Consider the following 15,799-nt stretch of genomic DNA (forward strand, 5'->3'; position numbering starts at 1 on the left):
CACACACACAAACACATTACTTTTAATTAACATATAATGTATTATTTGTTTCGGGGGTATGGGTTTGTGATTCATTCTTCTTATACAATTCACAGCATTCACCATAGTACATACCCTCCCCAGTGTCCATCACCCAGCCACCCCATCCCCCCACCCCCAACTCTAGCAACCCTCAGTTTGTTCCTTGAGATTAAGAGTCTCTTATGGTTTGGCTCCCTCTCTGGTTTCATCTTCTTTCATTTTTCTCTGCCTTCCCCTATGATCCTCTGTCTTGTTTCTCAAATTCCTTGTATCACTGAGATCATATGATAATTGTCTTTCTCTGATTTATGTATTTCGCTTAGTGTAATACCCTCTAGTTCCATCCACGTCATTGAAAATGGCGAGATTTTGGGGGGTTTTGATGGTTGCATAATATTCCCGTGTGTGTGTGTGTGTGTGTGTGTGTGTGTGTATGTATATATATATATCTCTTATCTTCATTATCTGTTCATCTATTGATTGACATCTGGGTTCTTTCCATATTTTGGCTATTATGGACATTGCTGCTATAAATATTGGGGTGCACGTGCCCCTTCAGATCACTACATTTGTATCTTTGGGGTAAATACCCAGTAGTACAATTGCTGAGTTGTAGGGTAGCGGTATTTTCAACTTTTTGAGGAACCTCCATGCCGTTTTCCAGAGTGGCTGCACCAGCTTGCATTCCCACCAACAGTGTAAGTGGGTTCCCCTTTCTCCACATCCTCAGCAACACTTGTTGTTTCCTGACTTGTTAATTTTAGCCATTCTGACTGGTGTGAGGTGGTATCTCATTGAGGTTTTGATTTGTATTTCCCTGATGCTGAGTGATTTGGAGTACTTTTTCATGTGGCTGTTGGCCATTTGGATGTCTTCCTTGGAGAAATGTCTGTTCATGTCTTCTGCCCATTTCTTGATTGGATTATTTGTTCTTTGGGTGTTGAGTTTGATAAGTTTTTTATAGATTTTGGATACTAGCTCTTTATCTGATAACACACAAACATATTTTGAAGAGAGTGTGTGCTAAGTCCAACGTCTGGATTATCTTGGGTCAGTTTTTTGTTTGTTTACTCTTATATATGAATATGGTTCTCATTTTCCTGTTTCTTTGCATATCTGGCAATATTTTTGTGCCAGTCCTGCAAATCTTTAGTCTCTCTATGCAGTGCATAAAGGGCCTTATTCTCATATCTTTGTTTTCTGTCATTTTGAAAACATTGGCTAGTTATTAATTCTTTTCTATGCTTCCCAGCTTCTTCCAAGTAAGTACCAATTAATATTTTATTATCTCTCACATGCTTATTTCCATGATCAGAGTGGTGATTCTTCTATAATTGGCTTTACACATACCGGGCACTGTTGTAGTCATCGCTACCACTGATTGATGCTGTAGGAACCGAGGATATATAGCAAAAGGCAATATAAAGGAGAATATGGGATAAAAGTCCTGGAACAGCATGCATCATTACTCAGGTTTCATGAAGATCTTAGATAGAAGCCATTCTACATAAAATCTATCAATCATCAATATTTGTTAAGTGCCTGTTGTTTAGGGGAAATAAAAGATGTATCCCAAATAACTTTAACCTTGAATGAGGGCTTACAAATCTTTCAATATCATATATTAGTTGGGAAGGCAAGATGCCTATATGAAACAGTCCTCAATTTATTCCCCAGATAAACACTTTTTGGTGAGCAAAGTACTATGGAAGTGCTAAGAAGCTAACAAAGAGAAATACAGTAGACAGATGCTGAAGATGCTCAAAATCTGGCAGAGAAGACAGATTCGTAGAGATGGTTATGATACAAACAGAATGAAATAGGAATTAAAGCAACATATAAAATTTATTGGGCTCTTACTATATGCCACGGATTAAGTCATTTAATCTGCAACACAACCTACGATGTAAGTACATCATTATCTGCCTTTTACAGATGGGGAAACTGAGGTATAGAATCGTGTGAAGCCCTTGGTGAAGGTAACATAGTAAGTGACAGAGCAAGGGTATAATCTTAGGCTGTCTGATTCCCTCATTCTTAAAATAAAGTCACAATGGAATGCAGAGAAAGAAGCAAATTATTCTTAGAGCTAGAATGATGCTGAGGGACTTGAAAACATAAGCCGTATTATCATGAGGGGTTAATTATCAGTGATAAGGGACAACTGGTCTCCCACTGCATGAGGCATACATAAATTCAGAAAATACAACCACCTTCCAATTTCAAAGCTAACACAAATTCCCGTACCAAGATAGAGCTGGTATCTGCAGAAGAGTCCATGATTCTTATTTCCACTACTCATCTACCATCCCCTAAAATATCAAGAATTACTGCAAACTATCTCTCAAGATCTTTCAAGTGTTTTAGGATTTATTTTCCCCAAATCTGATAATTATTTACTCAGTTACTTTAATTTTTTAATCCAAGTATGGTTTTACCTCAAAAGCACACACATCTTACAGTCAGCAGAAATATTTATTCCTCTTTATAAATTATTAAATTAACTTTATGGCTTAGAATTAAGTACCTCATGAATCTTGTTATCAAGAATTAATAATAATTCTGTACATTTATATAATGTTTTACAATGTTCTTCCACATAAATTATCTTACTTAATTTTCATAGCAGTGTAATGTGTTAGAGAAAGTTGATAATACTCCAGTTTTCTCTATGAGGATTCAAAGACTTAGGAAAGTTTGAGTCACTTCCTTGAGTTTGTATGGCTATGGATTATGAGTTGGACTTAAGAGTAATCCAGTCTACTTTCCTCTTCTCCTCTCTCTCTCTCTTTCTCTTCCCACCCCCCTTTTTTCCTTTCACTCATTAGGACATGACCATATCTGAGTGATCATAAGAATCTTGAGTTCTTGAAAGTGTAAAGATGGCAATCACAGCTGGAATGAGGGTGAATTAAGTAGGATGCAGCAACCCTACGAGATCTGGTCAAAGCATCATCCAAGAAGTCTCGGTCATTTATTAGAATTGTATGTGGCTTAGAACTTCAGTAAGGTAGCACATTAGAGATGGGAGAGATTAGTGTGTATGGATTTAGTCTGGGGCAGGGAATTTTGGTGGCCTGAAGGAGGAGTAGAATTTGAATAGGTAGAGATATGAATTGTGTTTTACTGGCTAGAAGGGCAGCAGAAACAAAGATAGTAAGAGAAAGATCATAAGGAAATATTTGGGGACTGTTGTAGGGACTGTTGTATTACGAACCACTTGATGGGGATTAGTCAGAAATCAGGCTGGGTAAATAAGATGGAGAAGGACATAGTAGATTGGAAGTAGGAGTTGGAAACTAGGGAAATACATCATGCTCTTGGAGTGGGGACTAGCATGTTAATGGCCTGTTTGGAGATGATCAATCCATTCTTATTGGCAGGGTGAGTAATGGTGAGGCAAGATCAGTTGGGAAGTGTTTAGATGATGGTCAGGAAGGCTCCAGTTGTGAGACTGGTGTAGGAATGGAGAGAAAGGAGACATTTTAAATAAAGAACTGTATTGATACAGTGACAGACTGGATTCAGAGGATGAGGCAAAGAGGAAATTTAAAGATGACTTCAGGTTTCCTAGTCTGGGAGGTAAAAAGGGTGTTGTAGCCACTAACACCAAAAACATGCTAAAGAAAGGGAATGCATTTTAGAAGGCTTTTGTTAGCTCGTGTGATGTGATATTATCTCTGAAGAAAACATTTATGAGGAGAAATCTTATGGGCCATTTGGAAAGTGAGATAGGAGGAGTTTGATCTGAGAGACATTGACAGACATATTTCATGCCACCAGATTTGGATTAAACACAGGGGCATGAATGTGATAAGTAAAAGCGTAAGTTCAGTGTTGGAGGCTTGTAGAATTACCTCTTTTAGGTACTGGAGAATGCATGGATGCACAGGAGAGAGACCAAGAAGGAGAAGAGGAAAGAGGCATGTCACTGACCCTAGAGAAGGAAAAGAGGAAGTTGGGTAGATCAATAGTGTAGAAAAGGAGTCAACAATAAGAATTTATTTTTTTTTAAGTTTTTTTTTTTTTTTTATGTATTTGACAGAGATGGAGAGAGGGAAAAGCACAAGCATGGGGGCAGTGGCAGAGGGAGAAGAAGGCTCCCCACTGAGCAGGAGGGAAAGACCCTGGGATGGTGACCTGAGCTGAATGAAGGCAGATGCTTTACCAACTGAGCCACCCAGGTGCCCCAACAATAAGAATTTAGAGGAAATATACCAGTGGATATGATAATAAGACCACCAGTGACTTTTTGGGAAAAGAATTTAGATTGAATAATTTAATCACATTTTATCTATCAATATTATTATAGGTAAGGTTCATTTTAACATTTAGCATATTAACATTTATAATATGTATATGTATAATACTTATACTACATTAACAGTGTATTATATCAAAGATTCATTTTAACATTTAACATATTAGCATGTTTTGCTGTTTTAAACAGCATGTGTTTAGTGTGGCATGTGTTTAGTGGGACCAACATCAGGGGTGGTGGGAAGCATGGGAATGGACTCCAGGCTCAGCTGGGGGAAAAGAGATATGAATGGCTTTTTAGAAAAGACAATGTCAAAAGTGAATTCTGGTAAGACAAGTTATGCCAAGGGAAGATAAACAGTGGAGAAAGTGGGAGAAAATACCCAGTGGCATATCCTAGGCTTCATGGGGTCTGGTGTCAACATGTTTGTGTCAACATGTATCTATCGGTAATTTTAAATTGTTGTCTCCTTGAAAGAAACCAAAAAATCCCCAACATGTCCCAGTTCATATCCCTGATATATGTTATTAAAATAAACTGAGGTATGCTGGTAGATTTTTAAAAAATAAATAATGAAAAAAAATATGGTGTTAGAAAGTCAATGACCTACAAGGCAATTTATAGAATTCATACTGAAAGCTAATGATATAAATATGACCTTCAGAAATTTTAACTCATTTGGATGAAATTGAACTTTAGAAAAGTTAAAAAATATTTTTAGGAAGAGTAAAATTTAAGAATTAAGTAAAATAAAAATTTTGCAAGATATTGAAAGTACCCCTAAATCAAAGTGGGAAAAAAGAGACAGCACTTGCAGTCATTCTAAATAAGTTATGTACTTTCAAGCACCTGGTGCTGAGAAAATTTTAGAAACAGTATATTTAGCCACAATCTTACGAACTCATCATGCATTTCTTACATTCTTAATTCTCACTTTATTGCTAGAGAGATTTGCATGATAGAAGAATATAGTTTTAAAAGTTTAATCTGTTTCTCCTGTTTATTCCTTTACCTGAAGTCATAATCATATTTCTATAGGCATAAATTATGATTTCACAAACAAAGGATTATAGCTTTGGGAGGATAATTAGATGCTAGAAAATGAGGTTCTTAAAATGAGGGTCTTGTTTATAATATCAAGTATTTGTGACAAACACAATGAGTAATGATGAAAATGTGCCCTAAAACGTGACATGTCATATGAGTAATTGTCTAAATCCTGCTGGGGTGGGGCACGGTTTCTGGCATCTTTAAAACTTTTCTGCTGTGGTGTGGATTTAGAAACAATAGGGTAGTTCAGACCAGCCCTGTCCTAGAGAGAGTTCACACGAGGAGATAATTCTTCCCTGGCTTCAATGACCTCTAATGTTATGAGCTGACCGCCATTATTGTTACAGAGACTTCCTTTGGATTACAAGGACCTGGGATGCCAAATGTCAGGAAATGAAACGTGCCTGTGACGACCCGTGCTAAGTAAAGTTCCAGTTACCTCAACACGGTAGTTGAGAGTCAGGAATTCCATAAATCACTGAGAAAACAATTGTTCAGGATTTCTCAGGGACGTCACTTTTTCCATCCCTTTTGCTTCTATCCACCTGGGAGTGGAGATTCCCCCGCATGTGCCAATCTGCCCAGCAGTAGAAGGGGAGCTCTAAGGTAGCATAGGTGGAATGCTGCTTTGTTCATTATCACATATCCAATGCTCAGTAGAGTGCCTGGCACACTGAAGTTGTATGCGTGTGCGTGTGTGCGCGTGTGCGTGCACGTGTGCGTTGTGAGTGAATGAATGAAAAGGAGAATCAGTCAGTGTTATTAGGACCACTCCGAAGAGCAGACTACATTTAGCTCTTTTTTTTTTTTTTTTAGATTTTATTTATTTATTTGACAGAGAGAAATTACAAGTACACTGAGAGGCAGGCAGAGAGAGAGAGAGAAGGAAGCAGGCTCCCTGCTGAGCAGAGAGCCCGATGCGGGACTGGATCCCAGGACCCTGAGATCATGACCTGAGCTGAAGGCAGCGGCTTAACCCACTGAGCCACCCAGGCGCCCCTACATTTAGCTCTTTGACTATTGGAAAGATCTTCCCTCTGCGACACTTTTCGCAAGCTAGGAAGGAACCAAACGGTGTCAGCTAGTGCTTCTCTTACGATTTGGCAGCATAGGTATTTTCCAGCATGTCTGTGTGTGTCTTCTGCACTAACAGTCCAGGTTAGATGGTTACCTGGAAGGGCTCCTAAGCTCAGGATGCTGAGCTCTTTCTCTGTGGAACACTGACTAGCATTTATTTAAACCCTCCTGGGGTAAAAATGTCTTCCCATAATACTTTTCCTATGCTTTGTACCTACGTATCCAAGATGAATCCCTAAGGTCATATTTCAATATGAATGCACCCTGTGAGGTTTGGTTCCCAAGTTTGTGAGGAGAATGGGGAAAAAAAAAACCAAAAACATGCCAGAACATTGCCAGAAGAATGACAATCATTATTTTTGCTTTTTTTAATTGAAAATTATATGATGAAATCCTTATCAGCTAATGAGGCAAATTATATTCAGCCAGAAAACATACAAGAATATTTTAGACATGTATTAGTGAATAAATAATGACATTAGTTTTCTGCATATTGCAGTTTGTCAGTTTTTTGAAATTTGTAATCGGTTTGAGATTTTATTCATTTTAAGTAAACATTTGCTGTACTATCTAATTTTTTTCAAATATTTTATTTATTTATTTGACACAGAGCCAGTGAGAGAGGGAACATAAGAAGAGGGAGTGGGAGAGAGAGAAGTAGGCTCCCCGCTGAGCAGGGAGCCCAACTCAGGGCTAGATCCCGGGAACCCTGGATCATGACCAGAGCCAAAAACAGATGCTTAATGACTGAGCCACCCAGGTGCACCAATATCTAAATTTGTGTTTATAATTTTGTAACATTTTTTTCTTAAAAAGGCCATCCAAATTATATGTTTTAGGCACTGCAAAATTTGTGTCCTGTACCAGTCAGCCTTGTGTTTGCATTTCCCAAACAGTAAGAGTCGACACATCACCATTTTAGCCCCTAGGAAAAGAGATGAAAGTTCTCAGCAATCCCTGTATGTCCACCTGAGAGCAGCAGGAAGCCCTTTATGCAGAATCTCTGGGGCAATGAGCTCCTCGTCACCTCTAGTGAGAGGACAGAAGAAGCAAAAACATATTTCCAGGGTAAGGTCCTAGGTCTCTGATTTCACAGATGTGGTTCAGAAGTGCTGAATTTGGAGTCAAGAGATTTGAGTTATTATTCCTGACCTCATATGCGCTGTGGGGCCCCAAGGATATCTCTTCGCTGGGCTGAACCTCAGTGGTTTCTCTCTCTATAGATCTCAAATGTGGTTTTTAATTGTTGTTTATCGCACCAAGATGTTAGGATCAAATGAGTTCATACATGTCAGGGCGCCTGGGTGACTCAGATGGTTAAGCGTCGGCCTTCATGTCAGGTTACGATCCCAGGGTTCTGGGATCGAGTCCCATATTGTGGGGCTCCCAGCTCAGTGGGGAGTCTGCTTCTCCCTCTCCCTTTGCCTCTCCCCTTGCTCGTGCTCGCTCTCTTTGTATCTCTCTCTTTGTGTAAATAAAATCCTTAAAAATTGTTAATACATGTCACAGTACATTGACGGAGTAAAGTTGTCCTGGCTTAAGTTGTTACTATTACATGTTATTTCTTAGTAGGGGCAAAGCAAATTCTGTGATAAAGTGGGAAAGTACCTTATCTGCCTCTCTTCAATGTTTAGAATAATTACAGGTGCTGGGGTGACAGGGAGATACGGATTCGGGTGGATACATTAGCCAAAGGGAAGGATCCTCAATAGCCTTTCAGCCTTGACTTCCCTTAAATCCTGTTTACGAATGCATCTCATCTAGCCCGTTAGCTGGCCAATGTCTAGTAACAACCGTCTGATTTCTAACACTTCAAAAACATTAGAATCACCTAAGTATTTGGTTGTGACTGTTATTCGAAACTGTTGGTCCACAAAACCATTCATATCAAATGATGTAAAATGAGTCATTGCTCTTATTTTTACTTCTGTTTTCAGGACCAGTTGCATAATGCTTGAAAAAGTATCATTATGGGTAGTTATATCATAGAGGAGAAAGATCATCCCACTGGGAACAAGGATGTTCTGTACAGTGGCAACCTTTAAAAAAAGAAGCAGTATAAACCTGAGTTAAGTCATATACCTTCTCTGGCATTTTTTTTTTTTAAGATTTTATTTCTTTATTTGACAGACAGATCGCAAGTAGGCAGAGAGGCAGGCAGAGAGGGCGGGGGGAAGCAAGCTCCCCACTGAGCAGAGAGCCCGATGCAGAACTCTATCCCAGAACCCTGGGACTATGACCCGAACTGAAGGCAGAGGCCTCAACCCACTGAGCCACCCAGGCGCCCCTCTCTGGCATTTTTTATGGGTAAAATTATATCAGCCCAATTTAACCAAAAGTATTAAGAATACCAAATAGTAAGGTATATATGTTGAAGGATTTGCCAAGCAGATAAAGCCTCCCCAGTTAAATGGTGATATTATTTGCTGGGAATTACTAATGAGGACACAGTTAAATACATTAACTATGAGATTGAGAAATAGAGAAATCAGCAGACATGAAATCCACTAATTTGATAGTTCCTGGGGCCATTAGTTTTCGTATATACAAAAGCACACACATAAGAAAAATAAATGAAAACACACTCCTTTCATCTGAAATCGCCTTCTCCTTTGCTGGATTGTTTCGTACTGACAGCCTGGCATCTGCCAGTTCCATCTACGTGGATTGTTTGAAGCATTTAATCAATCTCTTATGAAATGTATATCTCTGCTGCTTTTATAATCGTCGTGAAACAAAGGAGGTGTTGAATATATTTTGTTCCTTTTCTAATTCTCAGACTTCATAACTGGCAAGGATTCTGGAGCACAGCCTCCCGCAATGCCTCGGTGGTAACTTTCTTTCCAGACAGATATCAGCTGAGCATAGTGTACAATCAGCCGCCTACATTGGGAGAAACAAATCAGGAAACCACTGTTCCATAATCACAGAATTGAAAGAACTGCATACGTGAAATGACAGGCTATTAATTCTGGTTTGGAAAGTCTGTGAATAGGACTTTTGATGAAGCTTAATGTTCTTTTGGCTCTTCAGAAATGGATAAATCAGTTAAAATAAAAATAGATATGGGGTGCCTGGGTGGCTCAGTTCATTAAGTGTCTGCCTTTGGCTCAGGTCATGAGGATCCTGGGATTCTCAGGTTCTGGGATGGAGCCCCACATCCCGGCTCCCTGCTCAGCAGGAAGCCTCCTTCTCCCTTCCTCACTCCCCCTGCTTGTGTTCCCTCTCTCGCTGCGTCTCTGTCAAACAAATTAATAAAATCTTAAAAAAAAAAAAAAAAGATATATTGGGGCGCCTGGGTAGCGCAGTGGATTAAAAACCTCTGCCTTTGGCTCAGGTCATGATCCCAGGGTCCTGGGATCAAGCCCCGCATCGGGTTCTCTGCTCGGCCTCGGTGAGGAGCCTGCTTCCTCCTCTCTCTCTCTGCCTGCCTCTCTGCCTGCTTGTGATCTCTGTCAAATAAATAAATAAAATCTTTTTTTTTTTTTTAAAAAAGATGTATTATAGGATGCTCATTTCTTTCAATATTTATTATTTGGGGGGGAAAGTATTTTTTTACATGATGAAATATAATGATGAAATGTCCAAACAAATGCTCCAAAATAGCACACAGTTCATTGTCTGTTGCCTCACTAAGCTCTAGATTGGAAAATTATTTGGTGTAATTTAGGTAAACCTCCAGTATATAAAATTTTAATTGAAAAGATATGATATTTCATTAAATGCTGTCACACATTGCTATTGTTGCCAAATGAGGCTTGGCAATACCTCAGGATCCTTTTCTACTGATTGGATTTTTGTCTCCAACTTGAGCCAAATATAGCCTTGAAGATACATATCAGCTATCATGTGTTGCATTGAGAGGGATGATACAGTTATGGTATACCTTTCTGTATTTTCCTACCATTTATATGATTTATATTCATATGAATATACAGCAAGTTCAGTGGCATTAGAATAATTAATTTTTAAAAGTCTTGCACCTGGAAAACTATTTATAGTTCCATGAATTAGCTGTACAGAATGCTGAGACACTAAGATACAAAAAGATGGGGTGGGGGTGGAGAATGCAGTTTGGAAGTAAATATACCTTGAGAATCAGTCTAGAAGGTGTAAGCACAGAAGTTAAAGAGAATCCTTTTTTGTTTTCACAATTTTTTCCCATTTGTGAGAGAATGAACTTTATTTTCTATTCTTCCTCTATTCTTAACAAATTCACCTTTAAAAAAATATAAGGAATAACAGTGAGAAAGGCATATGCTCGTGGCCCCTGCATTCTCTTTAAGACCCACATAATCATATTCTAGCTTGACTTACGCTCCTTGCAAAGTTATGTTAGGGCTAAGGAGCCAGTAGCACCATTCTGCCTCATTTTCTCTAGAATTTATTGAAGTGGTTAGTGAGCAACAAGAGGTAGCAACTGCCCACTCAGTGAATAACTTAATTCACCTGGAGAAAACTCATCATGTAAATCCACCATTCTCTATTTTCTCTATTTCACTCTCTACTATCTCACTGTTTTTCTCTATTTGCACCAATAAGTACACCTGGGCATTTACTGTGGGATGCTGGCTTCATCTCAGACTTCATCTTTACCTGTTCCTTCTTCCCCAGAGCCCTGGGACAATGCCTGATGTCATGGACGCCAGCAATGTGACCCTCCATGGAGCAGAAATGACTTGCTTCCAGATCCTGCTGCTAGCGGCTGTCACACTGGCCTTCCCAGGTAACCACTCCTTTTTGTATCCTTAGAAATGTACAAGTAGTAAGACTCTTAAGAACCAAAGCTCAAATTAAGACAAGCATCCGAAGTCTAATGTTTATTTTTCATGTTCCAGTACTTTGGAAATATTTGAAACATGGAACCATACAACTGTCCTGAAAAATATTATTGAGCTTTCTCATTTTACAGTCCTGTTTGAGACAGTGATAAGGTGTTTGTTTGTTTTTTAATTATCATTTGTAAGCTGAAAGCATTTTCTGCTTTATAAGCGGTTGACACTTGAATTCACTTTTAGAGCAGGCTGTCCCTTTGTTTTGGGGGGGGGAAACCCATCTGAATGTATTCTTTAAGAACCCATTTTATCATGCAGAGGTCCCTCTCAATTTTCCTTAAGAAAAACTATTTTTTAAATGCAGCTTTTTGTAGCCGGAGATTCTGAATGAAAATAGGTAAAGTAAATCTTATGGAAGGCTGCTGCAGAACTGTGGCTATAAGACTTTTTTTGGAGTGTGTGTGGGAGATTTCCTTTTCTTGATACAAACAGCTTGTGTCTGTAAATTTTGCCTTGCAAATCTTGTGTAGATGCGTATGTCTGTGCAAGTGAGAACGTGACAGAGAAACAGAGGTGGGTGGAGAACTTCTGTCTGAACAGCTCTTCACTGGCAATAGGAGGGCAGGTGATGGAAAATCAGCAGGAAGGGCTTTCGGGATTGTTGTTCATCTATGGGCACCAAAGACTGTAAGAAGGGACCAGCCTTTGCTTGGCTTAATTCAGTGTGGATTAGTCAACTGATATTCTGCTCATCCTGCTACACAAGGACAAGTAATTCAGTATAATGATTATATTCTGATATAATTGTTATTTCAGGACCAAAGGGTAAGTCACCTTGTGGTGGGTATTAATGGTCAAAATTATAATAGCTAATACCTATTGAGCACTTACTTTGTGCCAAGAAATGTTCTAAATGCTTCACATATGTCAATGGGTGCCCCCATAACAGCCCTCTTCATTGGGGATGAATTTATCTCCATTTTATAGACAGGAAAACTGAGGCTTGCAGAGATAACTTTCTCATGGCTCCAGAGAGAAAAAGCTCTAATTTGGGAGGGAGCTGCATTAGGGTTGTTGAACCTGGGTTGCGTGTTTTATTTTTTGGGCGGTTACCAAGGAAGATAATTGGTTATGACAGCACTGAAGAAGGCCTCTCTCACAGTGGGCTTCCAATCAGGCTTTCATGAAAAATCCATGAAAACAGCCCATCAGTGGAAGGGCCAGCCACACATACACAACACGTAGAATTCTGTCAGCCCGGTAAGATTTCTGTGGCACCCTTTCTTTGTCTCGATCACTTTTGCCTGAAATTCAGGTTTCCTGAGTTGCTGTACTATTTTCTTCTAAATCCATTTTTATGTGTTGATCAATATCAAGCTATGCCCACTGCTGGTACCTTAATATAGACATAGTTTTTGAATAAACGTGACCAGTCTTATCTTTTTTTACTTGATATCTTTCTATCTTCCTGAAGGCAACAACTGTTCTCACTTTTGGTGTATGTGTGTGATTGGTGTCTAGCTTTCACAAGTACAGAATTCAAGTGGTAAAAGCAGACATCCTTAGTTTGCTCTTAATCGCAGAAGAGAATGTATGGCTATTCATTAAATAAGCTGTTTGCTTCAGGTCTTTTGTAAATATCCTATAGAAGTTGAAGAAATGTTCCTTCCACTGTTATTTTCCCAGAATTTTTTTTTTAAATCATGGATCAATATTAAATTTCATTATACTTTTTTCTATATTTATGGGAGTGATTATATGAATTTTCTTCTTTACTCTGTTAAAAGGGCACAAGACAAGGCTTTTCTAATGTTAAATCAACATGCATTTCTGAAGTAAATGCTATTTCATCGTGATATATTGCATGTGTTACTGAAATAGTTTTGCTAATATTTTGTTTAGAATTTTTTGCGTCTATGTTCATGAATGAGCTTGACTTATGTTTTGCTTTCTTGTACTGTTCCTTTTGTAGTTTGGTATCAAGTGTTATGATGGCCTCAAGAGAGTTGAAGAGTGACTCACTTTTTCTATTCTCTAGAAGAGTGTATGTAATATTAGTGTTATTTCTTACTTATGTATTCGGTAGAATTTGCTGGTGAAACCTTATTTGTCTAGAGTTTTCTTTGTTCAATGATAATACAGTCCAATTCCCTTATTTACAGAAGAGGGGGAAAAAAAGGCCAGGAGAAAGAGTGACATACTTATCTGACAATACCAGGTGCTTCACTTTCCTCATGTACCTGAAATTACTGAGATTATCTTTAATAGTTAAAGAAATACACATATTTTTCTTTTTCAGTTTTATGAATTGCGTTTTCTACAACTCAACAATTGAGTTGTTTTATTTCATCTAAAATTTTATTTATCAACAGATTGTTTATATTACACTCTTTAATGTCTAATTTATCGTGATGTTTCTTTTTCGTTCTTCATATTGGTTATTTGGCTTGCTCTTTTTTTTTTTTTTTTTTAGATATAAGTTTAACATTTTATGGAATTGCCAGACTGTTTTCTGAGTGGTTGCATGATTAACATCCCCACTAGCAGTATATGAGACTTCTTGCTCTTTTTATCTTGATCAAATGTTATTGGAAGTTCTTCAAATTTATCATTTTTCAAAAAAATCAATTTTTTGGCTTTGTTGATCTTCTCTACAGCAGTACCCCATGGAGGTGGCCAGAATTTGGAGGTTCTGCCTTCATAGTGTGTTCAAGGAAGCACTGTCCTAGGCCCATGGGGCAGAAGCACATAGACACTAGCGGCAAGGAGCCAATATCGGTGAAGATGTCTGGGGTCACTTAGAGAGGCTCAATATTAGAAATCCGTTCTTTGAATATCACATGGGGGAGCTTTAAGATTCTAATGCGATATGGGAATGGAGAAGGAAATTTGGTAATGACTAAGATATAATTTTCCTTCCATCCCAGAAGTGCAAGCTTGTAGATAGAATTTTATTGGTATTATCTGACTTTTCATTGATTTAGCCTTATACCATCTCTCTCACTCTTTCTCTCTAACTTACCTTGGTAAAAATCACATTTTCATGGACTTCTCTTCATATGCTTTCATTTTTGGTCTCCCACATAGACAAATCACTTTAAAGAGAAGGGCCAGATTCTCATGAGTCCTGCTACCATGCTGGCCTAATCAACTTGCTGCCATTGTTCCTTGTCACTCACTTTTGAACAGTTTCACTTCTACAGCCTAGAAGGGGTTATTCTGTAAATAAATAAATAAGTTGTGTATGTGTGTATAAGGGGGATTTGATTATAATTTTTAATTAGTCCAACTTCAGGTTTATATATCTCAAAGGAATGCTACAGGTATTTGGCAATTAATGTTTGTAAATCACCTTGAGATCCTTGAGGAAGAGAGATGCTATATAAATGAATAATGTGGTAATGAAAATAATAATACATGCACTTACATTCCCAAGTCATTTGCCTGAATTAAGTCTAAGGAAAGCTTTACAAAATGTCGCTATTGAAATAAATATTTTCACCCCCTTCTTTAATTCATGATCCCAAATATCTGTAAAATAACAGAATACAATAATACATAATTATTAAATAATATAAGAATACATAATGCATAATTATGATTTATAATACATTTATAAATACTTATTGTTTAGATTAGTAACTGTTTCACTCTTTGTATCCAGTTATTAGATTAAGAACTACAGAATATTATCAGTTCTTTGAGATGATAGTATGTGGAAACTAACTGGCAGTTGTCTCAACATAATTGCTAAATGTTGCTCAATAATAAATTATGGTTCTATCATTAACTCAAGTTTTGTCAATGGCATAATAGCTTTTTTTACAAAGATTTTTGTAATTTTTTCGGAAGGCAAAAATTTCTTAAGTCACCCTCAAACCATAAAAAAAAAATTGCTTTCTCACCACCTGACCACCTTTCATTTCCTTTCAGTATTCAAGGTCAGTGATCAGATGCCTCTGATAACATCTCTGACCTATGGCACTGCACAAGAGGTAAGGGGAAGAAGAATATACCTTTTTATTTTGCATATGCCACTAAATTCCGCAAATTTGTTTTTTGGCCATTTGGTTGCTGAAAGTTCTGAAGACGGCATCAAACTTCACAGCACAAGTAAAAATGAGTTGTTTTCCATAACTGTACAATGTCAGTTAAAGCACTGGGTTTTTATTAGGACTGAGAGAATAGATAAAAAAGCCATTCTGTTAGATATGAACCACTATTATTCTCTAATTTCACTTCATTTGTTCCTAGCCAATTTTATTATGAGAAACTATTTTTGTTGTTGTTGTGTTGTATGATTGTTGTCTGTCTCCCTCAACAAGAATATAAACTCCTGTCGTCTTTTTCACATGTATTCTCAGCTCTGTAAGTTTGCCTACCGCGTCATAAACATGAGCTCTACCACCTCGGAAGAGCTTGTTGTTAAGTACTTGACAGTACACCACTTGTTGGAATAGAAAAGAAAATAGAGGGTTCCATGATAACAGATAAGTCATGGAAAATTATAGGATAATATAACGACTATTTTTCTTCTGTGCTGGTATCGGAACAGGAAGAGAAAATATGTCTTAAACGCTGGCGAATTTAAAAACATAAATAGCAATGAAATATG

This window comes from Mustela putorius, unplaced genomic scaffold, assembly GCF_011764305.1.
Source record: "Mustela putorius furo isolate JIRA1106 unplaced genomic scaffold, ASM1176430v1.1 tig00000281_pilon_pilon_pilon, whole genome shotgun sequence".
Lineage (NCBI taxonomy): Eukaryota > Metazoa > Chordata > Mammalia > Carnivora > Mustelidae > Mustela > Mustela putorius.